At 33.4% G+C, this 24,706-nt stretch overlaps 1 protein-coding gene and 1 non-coding gene across 2 annotated transcripts in view; both read right to left on the bottom strand.

Moving 5' to 3' along the window:
• LOC139853851 (uncharacterized) overlaps positions 1-24,706 on the bottom strand; it is an 86,729-nt gene that overhangs the window by 59,643 nt on the left and 2,380 nt on the right. The window lies entirely within an intron of this gene.
• Positions 18,661-18,767, bottom strand: LOC139856538 (small nucleolar RNA R71). The gene has a single exon (XR_011762014.1). It is a non-coding gene; the product is annotated as a small nucleolar RNA R71 (small nucleolar RNA).

The following is a 24,706-nucleotide window of genomic DNA, read 5'->3' as shown; positions in this document are numbered from 1 at the left end:
ATCTAAAAACCTTGTTTCTCACCCCAACTATCGAATCCGTCACTTGTGGGAATGTTTTACTTAGTAGTTGCAATCCTATGTTCTTTTTCTCAATTTGGTGAGAAGCAAACATTACTAACCCGTAGACATAACATGCTTCTTTATGTTGCATGTTTGAAGCTCTTTCTAAAGAACGAAGTCCTATGTTGGGATAGGTAGAGTCAAAATAGGCTCTCAACCCGTAGCGTAAAATTTCATCTGGGTTCCCCGCATTCAATGCTTTAAAGAAAACACGACGTAACTTATGGTCTCCCCAATATGATATACCCCATCTATCAAAGGAAAGCCTTTTATTAACTAAGGCATTCTGGAATGTCTTTCAAATGTTCGGCAAACTAATTTCGCCGTAAATAATTGTGCCGATGAATTCTGACCGACTCTAGACAAGATTTCATCAATCATATCCCCTGGTAGGTCTTCTAAAATTTTTGGTTTTCTATCCTTAACTTCCATTGTGTGTTTTATACTGTAAAATAGACAAGGATTAGATTTGTAAAAGATAATTAACAAATAATACAAGAAATTTTTACATATAACATAAAAATACAAGCACGCTACAATACATATATTACACAACATGATTACAACTCTTTATTCCGACTCACTCATTTCTTCCTCCTCGGACTTGGTTCGTTTTGCTAATTTCCTAGGGATATATGGTGCTCCTCTAATGCGAGTCATCGTTTTCACAAATGGTTTAGAAAAACCTGGTGGCTTAGATGTTCCCGAGTTATAGTGAAAGTTTAAGAAATACGGGTGTTTACGATACACCCCATCAGGGTATTTCATGTTAACGTAGAGTTCATTAGGGTTGGAATTAGGTTTCTCTATTTTGATGCCTTTTCCCTTATTATTTTCTTTTGTTTTTTCAAATTGGGTCGAGGTAATTTCTATAACATCACCGGGATCCGATTCATCAGAAAATTAGTAATTTTTCCAATATTTTGCTTCCTTGACGGAAACAACATTGACCATTTTTAACTTTGATCCATTGATTGAGGATTTTCTTTTATTTAACCGTTTTTCAGTAGTTATTAATATTTCTTCCTCCGGAACCTCTTCTTCTTCCGGTTCCTCCTCTTCTGGTTCCTCCTCTTCCGGTTCCTCCTCTTCCGGTTCCTCTTCGAGAATTTGTGAATCTTCCCAAAATATATTCGACTCTTCATTATTATTAGGTGAGTCGATGGGATTTGTACTAGAGGTAGGCATCTATCACACAATATCAAACATGTTAAGAGATTAATATATCACATAATATTTACAAGTTACTAATATATAGTTTCCAACAAAAAGTGTTAAACAATTGTTTTTAAAGAAAACACGGTCGAAGTCTAGACTAACTAATGCATCCTAACAAACTCGGTAAGACACACTAATGCAATTTTCTGGTTGTCTAAGACCAACGCTCGGATACCAACTGAAATGTCCCGTTCATATTGATTATAAACGTTTCATATTAATTGATTTCTTTGCGAGGTTTTTGACCTCTATATGAGACATTTTTCAAAGACTGCATTCTATTTTTAAAACAAACCATAACCTTTAAAATATTACTATGATTATCAAATAATGATAATCTAAAATATAGCGTTTTTACATGACCATTACATAATGTTTTACAATCATATTACACAACAATATATGTCTTCGAATGCAGTTTTTAAATAATATTATACAAGCATGCTGACTCCAACTCTTGTCCATAAATTAGCATGCAACAGCGGAAGCTCTTAATAATCACCTGAGAATAAACATGCTTTAAACGTCAAAAAAATGTTGGTGAGTTATAGGTTTAACCTATATATTTATCAAATCGTAATAATAGACCACAAGATTTCATCTTTCAATAACATGCAATCTGCATAAAAATCATTCATATGATTGAACACCTGGTAACCGACATTAACAAATGCATCTAGAATATCCCCATATATATATATATATATATATATATATATATATATATATATATATATATATATATATATATATATATATATATATATATATATATCAAAGTACTAAAGCAGTTCAAATTCTCTGACTGGGGCGTGTCAAATTCCATAGATCTATCTTTAGGATTCGCGTCAATTGGTGACAATTATAATAAACACCAATTCTTAGGTTACCAAGTTCAACAAGGGCGATATCCGGTATAACGATTCATCATAGAATGTAGTTTTAATTACTTGTATCTATTTTGTAAATCATTTTCAAAACTGCATGTATTCTCATTCCAAAAATATTAGATAGTAAAAATGGGACTATAACTCACTTTCACAGATTTTCACTTCGTCGGAAAAATAAGACTTGGCCACGGGTCGATTCATGAACCTATAACAAATGTATACATATATATCAAAGTATGATCGAAATATATTCACAACATTTTTTTATTACGTTTTAACGATTTAAGTTTGTTAAGTTAGCAGTCCAACGTTAGTAATCTACAACTAGTTGTCCACAGTTAGATGTACAGAAATAAAGCAATATATATTATCTCGAATCAATCCACGACCCAGTGTATACAAGTCTCAGGCTAGATCACAACTCAAAGTATATATATTATTTTGGAATCAACCTCAACCCTGTATAGCTAACTCGAGCATTACTGCGTATAGAGTGTATATATATATATATATATATATATATATATATATATATATATATATATATATATATATATATATATATGGGTCGATATGATATGTCAAAATATTGTATACATGCCTATGGTATCCCAAGATTACATAATATATGTTAGAATACATGTATAATACAATATAAGTTAGTTAAGTTATGATTTGTATAGATTTGTTACAAATTTCACGTAGCTACAACAAGCAAAATTATCCAATCTTGTTTTACCCATAACTTCTTCGTTTTAAATCCGTTTTGAATGATTCAAGTTGCTATGGTTTCATAATGAACTGAAATTTATGAAACTAAATAGAAAAGGTATAAGTTTATAGTCAGAAATATAGGTTACAAGTCAATATTTTAAGAGGTAGTCATTTCAGTCGAAAGAACGACGTCTTGATGACCATTTTGAAAAACATACTTCCACTTTGAGTTTAACCATTATTTTTGGATATAGTTTCATGTTCATAAGAAAAATCATTTTTCCATAAGAACAACTTTTAAATCAAAGTTTATCATAGTTTTTAATTAACTAACCCAAAACAGCCCCCGGTTTTACTACGACGGCGTATGTCCGGTTTTACGGTGTTCTTCGTGTTTCCAGATTTTAAATCATTAAGTTAGCATATCATATAGATATAGAACATGTGTTTAGTTGGTTTTAAAAGTTAATTTAGAAGGATTAACTTTGTTTGCGAACAAGTTTAGAATTAACTAAACTATGTTCTAGTGATTACATGTTCAAATCTTCGAATAAGATAGTTATATATATATGAATCGAATGATGTTATGAACATCATTACTACCTTAAGTTTAGTAGGTAAACCTACTGGAAGTGACAAAAATTGATCTAGCTTCAAAGAATTCTTGGATGGCTTGAAAGTTCTTGAAGTAGAATCATGACACGAAAACAAGTTCAAGTAAGATTTTCACTCGAAATAAGATTGTTATAGTTATAGAAATTGAATCAAAGTTTGAATATGAGTATTACCTTGAATTATAAAGATATATTACTATAAATAAGAAAGATTTCTTGAGATTGGATGATCGCTTGAAATGGATTTGCAAGATTGGAAGTAAGCTAGTAAACTTGAAAGTATTTGTGAAGTGTTCTTGATGTGTTCTTGAATGATGATGTTTCTTGATTGTAATTGAAGCTAGATTGACCTATATGATCAATAATACTGAAGTATAGACGTTTTTAAGCTTAGAGAGAGTTAAGATGGAGAGAATTTGGATTAGAAAATCAAAGAAATGTGATGTGTGTGTTGTTTGAAAAAAATGCCTAATGCTTAGTCAATATAAGGTTACTATTTTTAGTTTTCATGCTCATAAGTCATGCTAGTTGTCAAATGATGGTTCCCACATGTCTTGGTGACTCACAAGGGCTACTAAGAGCTGATCATTGGAGTGTATATACCAATAGTAAATACATTTAGAAGTTGTGTATTGTACGAGTACGAATACAGGTGTATAAGAGTAGAATTGTTGATGAAAATGAATGAGAATGCAATTGTAAGCATTTTTGATAAGTAGAAGTACTTTGATATGTGTCTTGAAGTCTTTCAAAAGTGTATGAATACATCTTAAAATACTACATGTATATACATTTTAACTGAGTCGTTAAGTCATCGTTAGTCGTTACATGTAAGTGTTGTTTTGAAACCTTTAAGTTAACAATCTCATTTAATGTAGTTAACCCATTATTTATTATATCTAATGAGATGTTAAGTTATTACATTATCATGATATTATGATGAATGAATATATCTTAATATGATATATATACATTAGAATGTCGTTACAACGATAATCGTTACATATATGCCTCGTTTCGAAATTCTTAAGTTAGTAGTCTTGTTTTACATATGTAGTTCATTGTTAACATACATAATGATATATATAATTATCATTTTATCATGTTAAATATAGTGTAACAATACCTTAATATGATACATATGTATTTAGTAAGGCGTTGTTATAACGATAATCGTTATATGTATCGTTTCGAGTTTCTTAACTTAGAAATCTCATTTTTATGTATATAACTCATTGTTAATATACCTAGTGAGATAATTACTTATCATAATATCATGTTAACTATATATATATATATATATATATATATATATATATATATATATATATATATATATATATATATATATATATATATATATATCATCATATAGTTTTTACAGGTTTTAACGTTCGTGAATCTGAAATGTCCCGTTCTTATTGATTAAAAACGTTCCATATTAATTGATTTCGTTGCGAGGTTTTGACCTCTATATGAGACGTTTTTCAAAGACTGCATTCATTTTTAAAACAAACCATAACCTTTATTTCATAGATAAAGGTTTTAAAAAGCTTTACGTAGATTATCAAATAATGATAATCTAAAATATCCTGTTTACACACGACCATTACATAATGGTTTACAATACAAATATGTTACAACAAAATAAGTTTCTTGAATGCAGTTTTTACACAATATCATACAAGCATGGACTCCAAATCTCGTCCTTATTTAAGTATGCGACAGCGGAAGCTCTTAATAATCACCTGAGAATAAACATGCTTAAAACGTCAACAAAAATGTTGGTGAGTTATAGGTTTAACCTATATATATCAAATCATAATAATAGACCACAAGATTTCATATTTCAATACACATCCCATACATAGAGATAAAAATCATTCATATGGTGAACACCTGGTAACCGACATTAACAAGATGCATATATAAGAATATCCCCATCATTCCGGGACACCCTTCGGATATGATATAAATTTCGAAGTACTAAAGCATCCGGTACTTTGGATGGGGCTTGTTGGGCCCAATAGATCTATCTTTAGGATTTGCGTCAATTAGGGTGTCTGTTCCCTAATTCTTAGATTACCAGACTTAATAAAAAGGGGCATATTCGATTTCGATAATTCAACCATAGAATGTAGTTTCACGTACTTGTGTCTATTTTGTAAATCATTTATAAAACCTGCATGTATTCTCATCCCAAAAATATTAGATTTTAAAAGTGGGACTATAACTCACTTTCACAGATTTTTACTTCGTCGGGAAGTAAGACTTGGCCACTGGTTGATTCACGAACCTATAACAATATATACATATATATCAAAGTATGTTCAAAATATATTTACAACACTTTTAATATATTTTGATGTTTTAAGTTTATTAAGTCAGCTGTCCTCGTTAGTAACCTACAACTAGTTGTCCACAGTTAGATGTACAGAAATAAATCGATAAATATTATCTTGAATCAATCCACGACCTAGTGTATACGTATCTCAGTATTGATCACAACTCAAACTATATATATTTTGGAATCAACCTCAACCCTGTATAGCTAACTCCAACATTCACATATAGAGTGTCTATGGTTGTTCCGAAATATATATAGATGTGTCGACATGATAGATCGAAACATTGTATACGTGTCTATGGTATCTCAAGATTACATAATATACAATACAAGTTGATTAAGTTATGGTTGGAATAGATTTGTTACCAATTTTCACGTCGCTAAAATGAGAAAAATTATCCAATCTTGTTTTACCCATAACTTCTTCATTTTAAATCCGTTTTGAGTGAATCAAATTGCTATGGTTTCATATTGAACTCTATTTTATGAATCTAAACAGAAAATGTATAGGTTTATAGTCAGAAAAATAAGTTACAAGTCGTTTTTGTAAAGGTAGTCATTTCAGTCGAAAGAACGACGTCTAGATGACCATTTTAGAAAACATACTTCCACTTTGAGTTTAACCATAAATTTTGGATCTAGTTTCATGTTCATAATAAAAATTATTTTCTCAGAATAACAACTTTTAAATCAAATTTTATCATAGTTTTTAATTAACTAACCCAAAACAGCCCGCGGTGTTACTACGACGGCGTAAATCCGGTTTTACGGTGTTTTTCGTGTTTCCAGGTTTTAAATCATTAAGTTAGCATATCATATAGATATAGAACATGTGTTTAGTTGATTTTAAAAGTCAAGTTAGAAGGATTAACTTTTGTTTGCGAACAAGTTTAGAATTAACTAAACTATGTTCTAGTGATTACAAGTTTAAACCTTCGAATAAGATAGCTTTATATGTATGAATCGAATGATGTTATGAACATCATTACTACCTTAAGTTCCTTGGATAAACCTACTGGAAAATAGAAAAATGGATTTAGCTTCAACGGATCCTTGGATGGCTCGAAGTTCTTGAAGCAGAATCATGACACGAAAACAAGTTCAAGTAAGATCATCACTTGAAATAAGATTGTTATAGTTATAGAAATTGAACCAAAGTTTGAATATGATTATTACCTTGTATTAGAATGATAACCTACTGTAAGAAACAAAGATTTCTTGAGGTTGGATGATCACCTTACAAGATTGGAAGTGAGCTAGCAAACTTGAAAGTATTCTTGATTTTATGAAACTAGAACTTTTGGAATTTATGAAGAACACTTAGAACTTGAAGATAGAACTTGAGAGAGATCAATTAGATGAAGAAAATTGAAGAATGAAAGTGTTTGTAGGTGTTTTTGGTTGTTGGTGTATGGATTAGATATAAAGGATATGTAATTTTGTTTTCATGTAAATAAGTCATGAATGATTACTCATATTTTTGTAATTTTATGAGATATTTCATGCTAGTTGCCAAATGATGGTTCCCACATGTGTTAGGTGACTCACATGGGCTGCTAAGAGCTGATCATTGGAGTGTATATACCAATAGTACATACATCTAAAAGCTGTGTATTGTACGAGTACGAATACGGGTGCATACGAGTAGAATTGTTGATGAAACTGAACGAGGATGTAATTGTAAGCATTTTTGTTAAGTAGAAGTATTTTGATAAGTGTATTGAAGTCTTTCAAAAGTGTATAAATACATATTAAAACACTACATGTATATACATTTTAACTGAGTCGTTAAGTCATCGTTAGTCGTTACATGTAAGTGTTGTTTTGAAACCTTTAAGTTAACGATCTCAATTAATGTTGTTAACCTATTGTTTATTATATATAATGAGATGTTAAATTATTATATTATCATGATATTATGATATATTAATATATCTTAATATGATATATATACATTTAAATGTCGTTACAACGATAATCGTTACATATATGTCTCGTTTCGAAATCCTTAAGTTAGTAGTCTTGTTTATATGTATATAACTCATTGTTAATATACTTATGGAGATACTTACTTATCATAATCTCATGTTAACCATATGTATATCCATATATATATATCGTCATGTCGTTTTTAGAAGTTTTAACGTTCGTGAATCGCCGGTCAACTTGGGTGGTCAATTGTCTATATGAAACATATTTCAATTAATCAAGTCTTAACAAGTTTGATTGCTTAACATTTTGGAAACATTTAATCATGTAAATATCAATCTCAATTAATATATATAAACATGGAAAAGTTCGGGTCACTACAGTACCTACCCGTTAAATAAATTTCGTCCCGAAATTTTAAGCTGTTGAAGGTGTTGACGAATCTTCTGGAAATAGATGCGGGTATTTCTTCTTCATCTAATCTTCACGCTCCCAGGTGAACTCGGGTCCTCTACGAGCATTCCATCGAACCTTAACAATTGGTATCTTGTTTTGCTTAAGTCTTTTAACCTCACGATCCATTATTTCGACGAGTTCTTTGATGAATTGAAGTTTTTCGTTGATTTAGATTTCATCTAACGGAATAGTGAGATCTTCTTTAGCAAAACATTTCTTCAAATTCGAGATGTGGAAAGTGTTATGTACAGCCGCGAGTTGTTGAGGTAACTCAAGTCGGTATGCTACTGGTCCGACACGATCAATAATCTTGAATGGTCCAATATACCTTGGATTTAATTTCCCTCGTTTACCAAATCGAACAACGCCTTTCCAAGGTGCAACTTTAAGCATGACCATCTCTCCAATTTCAAATTCTATATCTTTTCTTTTAATGTCAGCGTAGCTCTTTTGTCGACTTTGGGCGGTTTTCAACCGTTGTTGAATTTGGATGATCTTCTCGGTAGTTTCTTGTATAATCTCCGGACCCGTAATCTGTCTATCCCCCACTTCACTCCAAAAAATTGGAGACCTGCACTTTCTACCATAAAGTGCTTCAAACGGCGCCATCTCAATACTTGAATGGTAGCTGTTGTTGTAGAAAAATTCTGCTAAAGGTAGATGTCGATCCCAACTGTTTCCGAAATCAATAACACATGCTCGTAGCATGTCTTCAAGCGTTTGTATCGTCCTTTCGCTCTGCCCATCAGTTTGTGGATGATAGGCAGTACTCATGTCTAGACGAGTTCCTAATGCTTGCTGTAATGTCTGCCAGAATCTTGAAATAAATCTGCCATCCCTATCAGAGATAATAGAGATTGGTATTCCATGTCTGGAGACGACTTCCTTCAAATACAGTCGTGCTAACTTCTCCATCTTGTCATCTTCTCTTATTGGCAGGAAGTGTGCTGATTTGGTGAGTCGATCAACTATTACCCAAATAGTATCAAAACCACTTGCAGTCCTTGGCAATTTAGTGATGAAATCCATGGTAATGTTTTCCCATTTCCATTCCGGGATTTCAGGTTGTTGTAGTAGACCTGATGGTTTCTGATGTTCAGCTTTGACCTTAGAACACGTCAAACATCCTCCTACATATTTAGCAATATCGGCTTTCATACCTGGCCACCAAAAATGTTTCTTAAGATCCTTGTACATCTTCCCCGTTCCAGGATGTATTGAGTATCTGGTTTTATGAGCTTCTCTAAGTACCATTTCTCTCATATCTCCAAATTTTGGTACCCAAATTCTTTCAGCCCTATACCGGGTTCCGTCTTCTCGAATATTAAGATGCTTCTCCGGTCCTTTGGGTATTTCAACCTTTAAATTTCCCTCTTTTAAAACTCCTTGTTGCGCCTCCTTTATTTGAGTAGTAAGGTTAGTGTGAATCATTATATTCATAGATTTTACTCGAATGGGTTCTCTGTCCTTTCTGCTCAAGGCGTCGGCTACCACATTTGCCTTTCCCGGGTGGTAACGAATCTCAAAGTCGTAATCATTCAACAATTCAATCCACCTACGCTGCCTCATATTCAGTTGTTTCTGATTAAATATGTGTTGAAGACTTTTGTGGTCGGTATATATAATACTTTTGACCCCATATAAGTAGTGCCTCCAAGTCTTTAATGCAAAAACAACCGCGCCTAATTCCAAATCATGCGTCGTATAATTTTGCTCGTGAATCTTCAATTGTCTAGACGCATAAGCAATCACCTTCGTTCGTTGCATTAATACACAACCGAGACATTGCTTTGATGCGTCACAATAAATCACAAAATCATCATTCCCTTCAGGCAATGACAATATAGGTGCCGTAGTTAGCTTTTTCTTCAATAATTGAAACGCCTTCTCTTGTTCATCCTTCCATTCAAATTTCTTCCCTTTATGCGTTAATGCAGTCAAGGGTTTTGCTATTTTGGAGAAATCTTGGATGAATCTTCTGTAGTAACCAGCCAATCCTAAAAATTGACGTATATGCTTCGGAGTTTTTGGGGTTTCCCACTTTTCAACAGTTTCGATCTTTGCCGGGTCCACCTGGATACCTTCTTTGTTCACTATGTGACTGAGGAATTGAACTTCTTTCAACCAAAATGCACACTTTGAAAACTTAGCGTACAGTTTTTCTTTCCTCAATACTTCTAGCACTTTTCTCAAATGTTCTTCGTGCTCTTGATCATTCTTTGAGTAAATAAGTATGTCATCGATGAAAACAATGACAAACTTTTCAAGATATGGCCTACACACTCGGTTCATAAGGTCCATGAACACAGCTGGTGCATTAGTTAAACCAAACGGCATGACCATAAACTCGTAATGACCGTAACGTGTTCTGAAAGCAGTCTTTGGAATATCATCTTCTTTCACCCGCATTTGATGATACCCGGAACGTAAGTCAATCTTTGAATAAACAGACGAGCCTTGTAGTTGATCAAATAAGTCGTCTATTCTCGGTAGTGGGTAGCGGTTCTTGATGGTAAGTTTGTTCAACTCTCGGTAGTCGATACACAACTTGAATGTACCATCTTTCTTCTTGACAAACAAAACAGGAGCTCCCCACGGTGATGTGCTTGGTCGAATGAAACCACGTTCTAATAGTTCTTGCAGTTGGCTTTGCAGTTCTTTCATCTCGCTGGGTGCGAGTCTATAAGGAGCACGAGCTATTGGTGCAGCTCCTGGTACAAGATCTATTTGAAATTCAACAGATCGATGTGGAGGTAATCCCGGTAATTCTTTCGGAAATACATCGGGAAATTCTTTTGCGACGGGAACATCATTGATGCTCTTTTCTTCAGTTTGTACTTTCTCGACGTGTGCTAGAACAGCATAGCAACCTTTTCTTATTAGTTTTTGTGCCTTCAAATTACTAATAAGATGTAGCTTCGTGTTGCCCTTTTCTCCGTACACCATTAAGGGTTTTCCTTTTTCTCGTATAATGCGAATTGCATTTTTATAACAAACGATCTCTGCTTTCACTTCTTTCAACCAGTCCATACCGATTATCACATCAAAACTCCCTAACTCTACTAGTATCAAGTCAATCTTAAATGTTTCGCTAACCAGTTTAATTTCTCGATTCCGACATATATTATCTGCTGAAATTAATTTACCATTTGCTAATTCGAGTAAAAATTTAATATCCAAAGGCGTCAATGGACAACTTAATTTAGCACAAAAATCTCTACTCATATAGCTTCTATCCGCACCCGAATCAAATAAAACGTAAGCAGATTTATTGTCAATAAGAAACGTACCCGTAACAAGCTCCGGGTCTTCCTGTGCCTCTGCCGCATTAATATTGAAAACTCTTCCACGGCCTTGTCCATTTGTGTTCTCCTGGTTCGGGCAATTTCTAATAATGTGGCCCGGTTTTCCACATTTATAACAAACTACATTGGAATAACTTGCTCCGACACTACTTGCTCCGCCATTACTCGTTCCGACACCATTTGTTCCTTTCGTTTTGTTAACCCCTGGTCCGTAGACCTCACACTTCGCCGCGCTATGACCATTTCTTTTACACTTGTTGCAAAATTTGGTGCAGAACCCCGAGTGATACTTTTCACACCTTTGGCATAGCTGCTTCTGATTGTTGTTGTTGTTGCGGTTGTTATTGTTGTTGGGATGATTGTTGTAGTTGCTGCTGTTGTTGTTGTTGTTGTTGTTGTTGTTGGGCCGTTTGTTGTAGTTGCGATTGATGTTGCGATTGTTGGGATAATTATTGCGATTATTATTGTAATTGCTGTTGTTGTTGTATTGGTGATTCTTATCACCGTTTTCCTCCCACTTTCTTTTGACTTGCTTCACATTGGCCTCTTCAGCCGTCTGTTCTTTAATTCTTTCCTCAATCTGATTCACTAGTTTGTGAGCCATTCTACATGCCTGTTGTATGGAGGCGGGCTCGTGTGAACTTATATCTTCTTGGATTCTTTCCGGTAATCCTTTCACAAACGCGTCGATCTTCTCTTCCTCATCTTCAAATGCTCCCGGACACAATAGGCACAATTATGTGAATCGTCTTTCGTACGTGGTAATATCAAATCCTTGGGTTCGTAACCCTCTAAGTTCTGTCTTGAGCTTATTGACCTCGGTTCTGGGACGGTACTTCTCGTTCATCAAGTGCTTGAATGCTGACCACGGTAGTGCATAAGCATCATCTTGTCCCACTTGCTCTAGATAGGTATTCCACCATGTTAACGCAGAACCTGTGAAGGTATGCGTAGCGTACTTCACTTTGTCCTCTTCAGTACACTTACTTATGGCAAACACCGATTCGACCTTCTCGGTCCACCGTTTCAATCCGATCGGTCCTTCGGTTCCAACAAATTCCAAAGGTTTGCAAGCAGTGAATTCTTTGTAGGTGCATCCTACACGATTTCCTGTACTGCTAGATCCAAGGTTATTGTTGGTATGTAGCGCAGCCTGTACTGCGGCTATGTTTGAAGCTAGAAAAGTACGGAATTCCTCTTCATTCATATTCACGGTGTGTCGAGTAGTCGGTGCCATTTCTTTCAAAATAGTCAAATGGAACAAGTTAATCATACAGAATATTAAGAGTAGTTAATAGTATTTTGTAGCATAATATGAACTCATTTATAAAAGCTTTTTCTTCATATTAGCATTTTATAAGTTTAAATTCGGGTAGTACCTACCCGTTAAGTTCATACTTAGTAGCTAATATACAATTCAACTACTACAATTCTATATGAAAAACTGATTATAATAATATTTCGCGTTCAAACTTTTACACAATATTTTACAAACTTACAATACCGCTTATTTTACATATAGCATGAAATATAGCACACAATAAATTTGATACAAGATGGTTGTGAAGATAATTCTAGCTAGTACACAAGTCGTTCAGCAAAGGCAATAAAGACACGTAATTCATACGTCCAGAAACAAGTCATGCATTCTGGTTTTACTAGGATTACTTCCCATCCTTGGTCTTGTGGAACATAACCGTTATGGCCGTTAATAAGACAGCGTGTTGTAACGTCGTCAAAGGGACGAGGGTTACGTAATGTCCAACAGTCCCGTAACAATCTAAAAACCTCATTTCTTACCCCAATTACCGACTCCGTCACTTGTGAGAACGTTTTGTTTAATAGTTGTAGCCCGATGTTCTTGTTCTCACTTTGGTGAGAAGCGAACATTACTAATCCGTAAGCATAACATGCTTCTGTATGTTGCATGTTAGCCTCTTTTTCTAAATCACGAAGTCCAATATTCGGATATATTGAGTCAAAATAATTTCTTAACCCATTGCGTAAAATAGCATTTGGGTTCCCCGCAATATATGCGTCAAAGTAAACACATCGTAACTTATGGATTTTCCAATGTGATATCCCCCATCTTTCGAACGAAAGCCTTTTATAAACCAAGGCATTCTTGGAACGTTCTTCGAATGTCTTACAAACTGATCTCGCCTTAAATAGTTGTGCCGAAGAATTCTGACCGACTCTAGACAAGATTTCATCAATCATGTCTCCGGGTAGGTCTCTTAAAATATTAGGTTGTCTATCCATTTTGTGTTTTTATACTGTAAAATAGACAAGAGTTAGATTCATAAAAAAAAAATACTTATTAATACAAGCAATTTTTACATATATCATAAAGCATAAGCACACTATATTACTTATATTACACCACACGAATACAACTATCTTATTCCGACTCGCTTGTTTCTTCTTCTTCGGTTTTGGTTCGTTTTGCCAAGTTTCTAGGGATATATGATGTTTCCCTAATACGAGCCGTCGTTATCCACATTGGTTTAGAAAAACCTGGTGGTTTAGAGGTTCCCGGGTCATTGTTACAACTTAAGGACTTCGGGGGTTGACGATACATATAAAGTTCATCGGGGTTGGAATTAGATTTCTCTATTTTTATGCCCTTTCCCTTATTATTTTCTTTTGCCTTTTTAAATTCAGTTGGGGTAATTTCTATAACATCATCGGAATTCTCGTCGGAATCTGATTCATCGGAGAATTGGTAATCCTCCCAATATTTTGCTTCCTTGGCGGAAACACCATTGACCATAATTAACCTTGGTCGGTTGGTTGAGGATTTTCTTTTACTTAACCGTTTTATTATTTCCCCCACCGGTTCTATTTCTTCATCCGGTTCCGATTCTTCTTCCGGTTTCGATTCTTCTTCCGGTTCCGACTCTTCTTCCGGTTCCTCTTCGGGAACTTGTGAATCAGTCCACGAATCATTCCAATTTACATTTGACTCTTCATTATTATTAGGTGAGTCAATGGGACTTGTTCTAGAGGTAGACATCTATCACATAATATCAAATGCGTTAAGAGATTAATATATCACATAATATTCACATGTTAAAAATATATAGTTTCCAACAAAATTTGTTAAGCAATCATTTTTCAAGTAAACACGGTCGAAGTCCAGACTCACTAATGCATCCTAACAACTAGATAAGACACACTAATGCAAAATTCTGGTTCTCTAAGACCAACGCTCGGATACCAACTGAAATGTCCCGTTCTTATTGATTAAAAATGTTCCATATTAATTGATTTCGTTGCGAGGTTTTGACCTCTATATGAGACGTTTTTCAAAGACTGCATTCATTTTTAAAACAAACCATAACCTTTATTTCATAGATAAAGGTTTTAAAAAGCTTTACGTAGATTATCAAATAATGATAATCTAAAATATCCTGTTTACACACGACCATTACATAATGGTTTACAATACAAATATGTTACAACAAAATAAGTTTCTTGAATGCAGTTTTTACACAATATCATACAAGCATGGACTCCAAATCTCGTCCTTATTTAAGTATGCGACAGCGGAAGCTCTTAATAATCACCTGAGAATAAACATGCTTAAAACGTCAACAAAAATGTTGGTGAGTTATAGGTTTAACCTATATATATCAAATCATAATAATAGACCACAAGATTTCATATTTCAATACACATCCCATACATAGAGATAAAAATCATTCATATGGTGAACACCTGGTAACCGACATTAACAAGATGCATATATAAGAATATCCCCATCATTCCGGGACACCCTTCGGATATGATATAAATTTCGAAGTACTAAAGCATCCGGTACTTTGGATGGGGCTTGTTGGGCCCAATAGATCTATCTTTAGGATTCGCGTCAATTAGGGTGTCTGTTCCCTAATTCTTAGATTACCAGACTTAATAAAAAGGGGCATATTCGATTTCGATAATTCAACCATAGAATGTAGTTTCACGTACTTGTGTCTATTTTGTAAATCATTTATAAAACCTGCATGTATTCTCATCCCAAAAATATTAGATTTTAAAAGTGGGACTATAACTCACTTTCACAGATTTTTACTTCGTCGGGAAGTAAGACTTGGCCACTGGTTGATTCACGAACCTATAACAATATATACATATATATCAAAGTATGTTCAAAATATATTTACAACACTTTTAATATATTTTGATGTTTTAAGTTTATTAAGTCGGCTGTCCTCGTTAGTAACCTACAACTAGTTGTCCACAGTTAGATGTACAGAAATAAATCGATAAATATTATCTTGAATCAATCCACGACCCAGTGTATACATATCTCAGTATTGATCACAACTCAAACTATATATATTTTGGAATCAACCTCAACCCTGTATAGCTAACTCCAACATTCACATATAGAGTGTCTATGGTTGTTCTGAAATATATATAGATGTGTCGACATGATAGGTCGAAACATTGTATACGTGTCTATGGTATCTCAAGATTACATAATATACAATACAAGTTGATTAAGTTATGGTTGGAATAGATTTGTTACCAATTTTCACGTAGCTAAAATGAGAAAAATTATCCAATCTTGTTTTACCCATAACTTCTTCATTTTAAATCCGTTTTGAGTGAATCAAATTGCTATGGTTTCATATTGAACTCTATTTTATGAATCTAAATAGAAAATGTATAGGTTTATAGTCGGAAAAATAAGTTACAAGTCGTTTTTGTAAAGGTAGTCATTTCAGTCGAAAGAACGACGTCTAGATGACCATTTTAGAAAACATACTTCCACTTTGAGTTTAACCATAAATTTTGGATCTAGTTTCATGTTCATAATAAAAATCATTTTCTCAGAATAACAACTTTTAAATCAAATTTTATCGTAGTTTTTAATTAACTAACCCAAAACAGCCCGCGGTGTTACTACGACGGCGTAAATCCGGTTTTACGGTGTTTTTCGTGTTTCCAGATTTTAAATCATTAAGTTAGCATATAATATAGATATAGAACATGTGTTTAGTTGATTTTAAAAGTCAAGTTAGAAGGATTAACTTTTGTTTGCGAACAAGTTTAGAATTAACTAAACTATGTTCTAGTGATTACAAGTTTAAACCTTCGAATAAGATAGCTTTATATGTATGAATCGAATGATGTTATGAACATCATTACTACCTTAAGTTCCTTGGATAAACCTACTGGAAAAGAGAAAAATGGATTTAGCTTCAATGGATCCTTGGATGGCTCGAAGTTCTTGAAGCAGAATCATGACACGAAAACAAGTTCAAGTAAGATCATCACTTGAAATAAGATTGTTATAGTTATAGAAATTGAACCAAAGTTTGAATATGATTATTACATTGTATTAGAATGATAACCTACTGTAAGAAACAAAGATTTCTTGAGGTTGGATGATCACCTTACAAGATTGGAAGTGAGCTAGCAAACTTGAAAGTATTCTTGATTTTATGAAACTAGAACTTTTGGAATTTATGAAGAACACTTAGAACTTGAAGATAGAACTTGAGAGAGATCAATTAGATGAAGAAAATTGAAGAATGAAAGTGTTTGTAGGTGTTTTTGGTCATTGGTGTATGGATTAGATATAAAGGATATGTAATTTTGTTTTCATGTAAATAACTCATGAATGATTACTCATATTTTTGTAATTTTATGAGATATTTCATGCTAGTTGCCAAATGATGGTTCTCACATGTGTTAGATGACTCACATGGGCTGCTAAGAGCTGATCATTGGAGTGTATATACCAATAGTACATACATCTAAAAGCTGTGTATTGTACGAGTACGAATACGGGTGCATACGAGTAGAATTGTTGATGAAACTGAACGAGGATGTAATTGTAAGCATTTTTGTTAAGTAGAAGTATTTTGATAAGTGTATTGAAGTCTTTCAAAAGTGTATAAATACATATTAAAACACTACATGTATATACATTTTAACTGAGTCGTTAAGTCATCGTTAGTCGTTACATGTAAGTGTTGTTTTGAAACCTTTAAGTTAACGATCTCAATTAATGTTGTTAACCCATTGTTTATTATATCTAATGAGATGTTAAATTATTATATTATCATGATATTATGATATATTAATATATCTTAATATGATATATATACATTTAAATGTCGTTACAACGATAATCGTAACATATATGCCTCGTTTCGAAATCCTTAAGTTAGTAGTCTTGTTTATATGTATATAACTCATTGTTAATATACTTATGGAGATACTTACTTATCATAATCTCATGTTAACCATATGTATATCCATATATATATATCGTCATGTCGTTTTTACAAGTTTTAACGTTCGTGAATCGCCGGTCAACTTGGGTGGTCAATTGTCTATATGAAACATATTTCAATTAATCAAGTCTTAACAAGTTTGATTGCTTAACATGTTGGAAACATTTAATCATGTAAATATCAATCTCAATTAATATATATAAACATGGAAAAGTTCGGGTCACTACAGAATCGCCGGTCAACTCGGGTGGTCAATTGTCTACATGAAACTCATTTTAATTAATCAAGTCTTAACAAGTTTGATTGCTTAACATGTTGGAAACATTTAATCATGTAAATATCAATTTCATTTAATATATATAAATATGTAAAAGTTCGGGTCACTACAATATTCAAGGACAATTCCAAGATCCTGAACCACTAATTATTCCTCCTGAACCACAAACCATTAAATCAGAATCTTCTAGTGATTCAGATTCAACAAATTCAAATATGGAAATAATGGAACCTCAAAGTATGGAAGACCGAATGAGAGCCACACGCACGGGCCAAGGTCACGCCATTATTCAGCCAGATGTTAATGCGCCAGATTTTGAAATCAAAGGACAAATCCTACACATGGTAACTAATCAATGCCAATTTAGTGGTACGCCAAAAGAAGATCCAAACGAACATCTTCGAACCTTTAATAGGATCTGCACTCTATTTAAAATCAGAGAAGTTGAAGATGAACAGATCTATCTCATGTTGTTTCCCCGGACTTTAAAGGGAGAAGCCAAAGGTTGGTTAGAATCGTTACTTGGAGGAGCGAATGATACATGGGATGTTTTAGTTGAGAAATTTCTTAAAAGATTCTTTCCGGCAAATAAAGCCGTGAGACTTCAAGGAGAAATTTCCACGTTCATGCAAAAGCCAAATGAAACGTTATATGAGGCATGGACAAGATTTGGAAGGATGTTGAGAGGATGTCCTCAACACGGTTTAGATACTTTTCAAATAGTGCAAATCTTCTATAAAGGCGTCGACATCACCACACGAAAAGACATCGACACAGCAGCTGGTGGTTCCATTATGAAGAAAACCGCAACCGAAGCTCACAAGATCATTGATAACACAGCCTCCCACTCGCATGAGTGGCACCAGGAAAAAGATATCTTTCATTCATCTAAAGCAGTTAGAGCCGATTCTAGCCATGACTTTGATTCTGTTTCCGCAAATATAAATGCTTTCGAGAGACGAATGAAAAAGATGACTAAAGATATTCACGCAATACGAATCAGTTGTGAGCAATGCGGAGGACCACACTTAACGAAAGATTGCAATATTGAGCAAACCATGGAACAACGTGAGAATGTTTCCTACATGAACCAAAGGCCGGGAAATAATTATCAACCGCTAAGGCCAAACTTTAATCGAAATCAAAACATTCTTTACAATCCAAATGGACCCAACAATAACTCGTATAACTAACAAGGTCCGAATAACCAACCAACTCAAAACAACACTTTCAATCAACAAAGACCTGTCTTGTATAAACCACCACAACAAACCGAAGAGAAAAAGTCAAATCTGGAAGAAATAGTACAAAAGCTAGTTGAATCTCAAACACAATTTATTGCAACTCAAATCCAAACGAATTAGAGGTTTAATCGGTCATTTAGAACTCAACAAGCTTCCATTTTGAATCAAGAAAAACATGTAGGTACTCTTGCTAGCATGATGAGTGAGAGGGAATAAGGAAAGCTACTGAGTAATACTGAAGTAAATCCTCGGAATGAGAATGTTAACATGGTGTCAACAAATTCTGAAAAACCAGCATCAGAAGATGGGATGGTTTTAGATGTGAGTAACAATGAAGAAGTTACAACACCACCACCATCCAAGTATGTAAAGCTAGTGGTTGCACCATACAGACCACCCACCCCGTTTCCAAGAAAAGGAGTTGAGTATGATCAAGTGATAGGTAATAAAGTTTGTGATACCTTTGGAAGGAAGAAGAAGAATAAGCAAGTACAAGAAACTAAAACCGTAAAAATAAACCCGGTGAAGACAGTTCCACCAAAACTTCCACCTAAGTTGGGTGATCCGGGTGAGTTTATTGTTCCTTGTCTACTTAGTGATTGTGTCATGTATGATGCACTAGCAGATTTAGGTGCGAGTGTGAGTGTTATGCCTCTTTCATTATATAAAAGATTAGGAGTAGGTGAGTTAAGTCCAACGGAAATGAGTGTTCGACTCTTTGACGAAACCATTAGGCACCCAGTTGGAATTGCTGACAACCTACCCGTTCAAGTGGGTAATTTAACCTTTTAGTCGAATTTATTATCATTGACGTAGAAGAAGACTCAAACATTCCTCTAATTTTAGGTCGACCATTCTTAGCGTCTACCGAGGCGTTAATTGATGTAAAAGAGGGTAGAATGACACTTAATAATGGTGAAAAATCGATCACCTTTGTGATTCGAAAGTCTAAATCTCCACCAATCAAAACCGTTGAACCAATAAAAACGATTGGTAAAAACTATATTGTTTTACCAACTCCAATGGTAATGCTTAACAATAATAAAACGCCTAAGTGTGGGGAAGATGAAGTAACACCTAATGATGACTTGATAGCAAAGAACCCCATTGTTGATGCGAAATTAAATGACCCCGTTATTAACAGTTCAATGAAGAAACTTATTAAACGGATTCGCGATGCTAGAACCACGGGGAACTTTAAGTTATGTAACCGGTTAGTATCCAATCTGTCGCCTAAAGAAAAGGCAAAACTAGTTGAATTTGTGGATATTACACAGGAATCCGACCAATGGCTTAAAGCAAAAGTCACAGATATGCAAGTTGATTATGGTCCAAGAGAAATTGACGATAAAGTTAATCACAATTTTGACACCACAACTACCTATTTGTGAGGAGATTCAAATGTTCTAAGAAAAAAAAAATGCTGTCTAGAGTTAGTTGTTCTGTTCTCGTGTAGTTTCGAGAATGGAATCCGATTGGTCTTTTTCACTAGCAGACACTAAAGAACTAGTTTTCTCCCCCCATTCTGAATTTTTTTTTGCTTTGTAGGTTTTGTATGAAATTAATATGCTTTTTAAATTTAAGTTTTGTGTGAATTTAAAAACAAAATTTACTTTATTTCATTTAGTTTAAAAAAATGATTTCTAAAATTCGTCGTAAGTTAAACACTAGGTCGTAGAACCGAAATTGCTTTACCCAAGGACGGAACGAAAAATTTTGTTATCATTATTTTAATATTATTGATCTAAAGTATGCCAAAAATATTATATGAATGTGGGGTAATATACCCAACTTCAAAAATATGTATATATGTTTGTAGTTTATGTTATGTACAAAACAGGGTAAAACAGCGCACTTTCAAAAACTAGCATTAAGTTCAGCAAAAACTACTAATTTTAACGACAAGACGTAAAATATCAAATGTGATATAAAACAATATGTTTGCAAACTCGGTAATTTTAATCATTTTTCTACGCTAATCACCCTCATGAATTTGATTTTTTACTGATTTCTTGCAAATGAGGGCTTTGCAAGATCTCAAGTGTGGGGAAGAGTTATAAATTCTCTCGGGTTTACACTTGGTTTAATTGCCAAATTTTGTGAAAATTTGAAAAAAATTTCAACTAAATGAACTCAAAATCATGTTTATACATATTTATGAACGATAAAACTAGGTGATAATACCGAAATTATTGTTACCTCAAAAAGGACATAAATTGAGAAACAACCCAAAACGCTTGAATTCATTTAAAATGGAATAGAAGAGAATAAAAAGTCAAAGAAAGAAATATAAAAGCTAAGTGTGGGAAGAATGCACCAAGTTCTTTAAAACATATATCACATATTTTTGTACAAGATTATTGCAGGTACTTTTGCTTTGAACAATACTGATCAGTTTTACCCGATTTACTGTAATATATTTGAAAGAAAGATGGATCTACATGATGAATCAATTCCATCATTAAAAGGAAGTAAAGTCTTCTGAAAAAGACACACGCTTCTTGATTTAGGTCAGAAAGTTATCGTCCAGACTAGCTGTAGGTTGACGAAAAATCTAGAAAAGTCATCTCTAAAATCAGCAGGAAATCCACGGACCTCAACATCAAACAAGGTCGCCAAGTGGTCAGACTTATCCTAATCATGAGAGGATCTGTCTTGTAAAATGGGGAGGGCGCCATGCAAATTAGCTTGATAAGACTAATGAATCAGACACCCAGAAAGGATAATCTCCTTAAAGATTAAAAATCAGCTTTTAAGACTGATATTACTCAATCCTTGAGATTGACCTTAAAGATTCATAATTACAAACTCATGGAATTCAATGATATCTAAACTCGATCTTGAAAGAGAAAATATTTTGATAAAATTAAAACCGATTTGTTTTCTAAAAACCTATTTTCAATACGTTCATTACCATTGAACGTAAAATCCTGAGAATTCACCAGAATTCATTAGGTCACCTGAACCAAATCGGGTGTCAACCGTAAGAACGGTGGTTGCATAGCATGGTCGAAGACAGGATTGGTTGCATAGCATGGTCGAAGACAGGACCTTGTGCCAGACCAAAATTATAGGGTGATCTTTACTATTTCTCCTACAAAGGATAGTAATTGCATCCGACACATTGTAGACCATGAACATCTGTATATCATTAGACATTGCCTCAACAGTTGCTTGTTCAACGATTTCCTTTACAACTGAAAGGTAGTTTACTGAAAGGTAATATACGGGATAAGTAAACTGGACGTGTTGCTTTCGTAATACAAGGTTAGCAAGTGGGTGACACAAAATTGTAAAGTTTTGAGCTAAAATTTTCAAATCTGAAACCCACAAAAATATTTTGCAGACACCGGTGAATGGTTATTCCGAAAAATTTATCTAGGGTAAAAGCTAGAATGAATTTTCAAAAGATCAAATGTTTTCATAAAGATCCAATTTCCTTAAAGGATCTAAATTTTCAGAGTCATGTGAGACTGTAAACCATATCGTTACTATCATTGTTTATACCACCGTATCAAAATCACTGATGTATAAAGTGTGAGAATAAAAAAGTGATTCGAGTGAAGTGTGATTTTATTTCAAGTTTTGTATTGCTTGAGGACAAGCAACGCTCAAGTGTGGGGATATTTGATAGTGCTCTAAATGAAAATATATTTAGGCGCAATATCCTTCCAATATGTAAAGTTTTCAGTTGAAATTGTTCTATTTTTAAGTAATATTCGTTTAAATAAATAAGTGCGAAGATAAAAGACAGAATTGACGATTTGAAGACGAAAATGACCAAAAAGCTCAAATGTACAAGATACAATCCAAGTGGTTCAATTTATTGATGAATAACATCTAAAAATGACAAGAGTACAAGCCGCGGAATGCAAAGTACAAGATATCTAAGTGTACGAAAGGACGTTCGAAAATTCGAAACTGAGACATAAACCGAGCATCAACGTACAAATCAACGGAGCAAAAATTACCAGTCAACTATGCACAAGAATATAATATAATATATATATAATTATATAAAATTATATATATTATATTATATATTATTTTATATCGAGCAGCCCACGTTTAAATGAAGGATGGAGCATGGCCAGGCTAGCCATACGATCGCATGGCAACCACACACAAAGTCCATGAGATCGCATGGGCTACAGGATCAGGAAACTTGCTATAAAAGGCCACGAGTTCTGCCCGAAAAATGACACCAGATTGATTAATTCAATCTTTTCTTTCTCTCTATATTTATAATTTATATTTATATTATAATTTTAAGTTAAGTTAATTTTAATAATAAGGTTATTGTAAGAAATGTTTTACGGGTTTTAAAGTCGAAACTCTGTCTGTGTAACGCTACGCGATTAATAACCACTGTAAGCTATGTTCTTCCTTTTTAAATTATTGTCTCGTAACTAAGTTATTATTATGCTTATTTAAGTCGAAGTAATCGTGATGTTGGACTAAATATTAAGACGGGGTTATTGGATTTTGTACCATAATTAGGGTTTAGATAAAAGACCGACACTTGTGGACATTGGACTATGGACTATTAATAGATGGGGGGTATTGTACTATTGTTTAATCGAATGACAACTCTTTGGAGTCTGTCGAACCTATCTTCAAATTAGTTAATTTAATAACATATCTTCAAATTAGTTAATCTAATAATTATTAAATGATTACGAATGTCCTATTTAGTGACGTTTATACGGAATCTTTTACAATCATTTAATTAATCAATTGGATTGGGTAATTTATTATTCATTTTGGCCAAGTGAATAAATTAATATATCATGGACTCATTAAAACAGAGGTGGATTACATACAAGGGTAATTGGTGTAATTGTTAACAAAGTACTAAAATCTTGGATTACACGCAGTCGATAACCTAGTGTAATTAACAAAGTATTAAAACCTTGTTACAGTCTAAATCCCTAATTAGTTGGAATATTTGACTTCGGGTATAAGGTTAATTTGACGAGCATTTTATAATTATGACCGATGGACTATTATGAGCAAAAACCAGATAGGTTTCAAATAAATCCAAGACAAATGACAATTAACTCAGAGTAATAAATTAAAATCAAAACATCAAACATCATGATTACGGAAGTTTAATTAAGCATAATACTTTTATTGTATTTCTCATCGTACTTTTATTTACTGTCATTTTATTTCTTATCACAATTTTATATATCGTCATTTAAATATTGTTATTTATTTTATGCACTTTAATTATTGTCATTTATTTTTACGCTTTATTAAAAATCGACAAACCGGTCATTAAACGGTAAAACTCCCTTTTATAATATTACTATATATATATATATATATATATATATATATATATATATATATATATATATATATATATATATATATATATATATATACACACACACAC

Source organism: Rutidosis leptorrhynchoides, chromosome 6, assembly GCF_046630445.1.
Source record: "Rutidosis leptorrhynchoides isolate AG116_Rl617_1_P2 chromosome 6, CSIRO_AGI_Rlap_v1, whole genome shotgun sequence".
NCBI lineage: Eukaryota > Viridiplantae > Streptophyta > Magnoliopsida > Asterales > Asteraceae > Rutidosis > Rutidosis leptorrhynchoides.
Note: the sequence above shows the minus strand (reverse complement) of the source record. Positions and strands in the feature narration are given on the sequence as shown.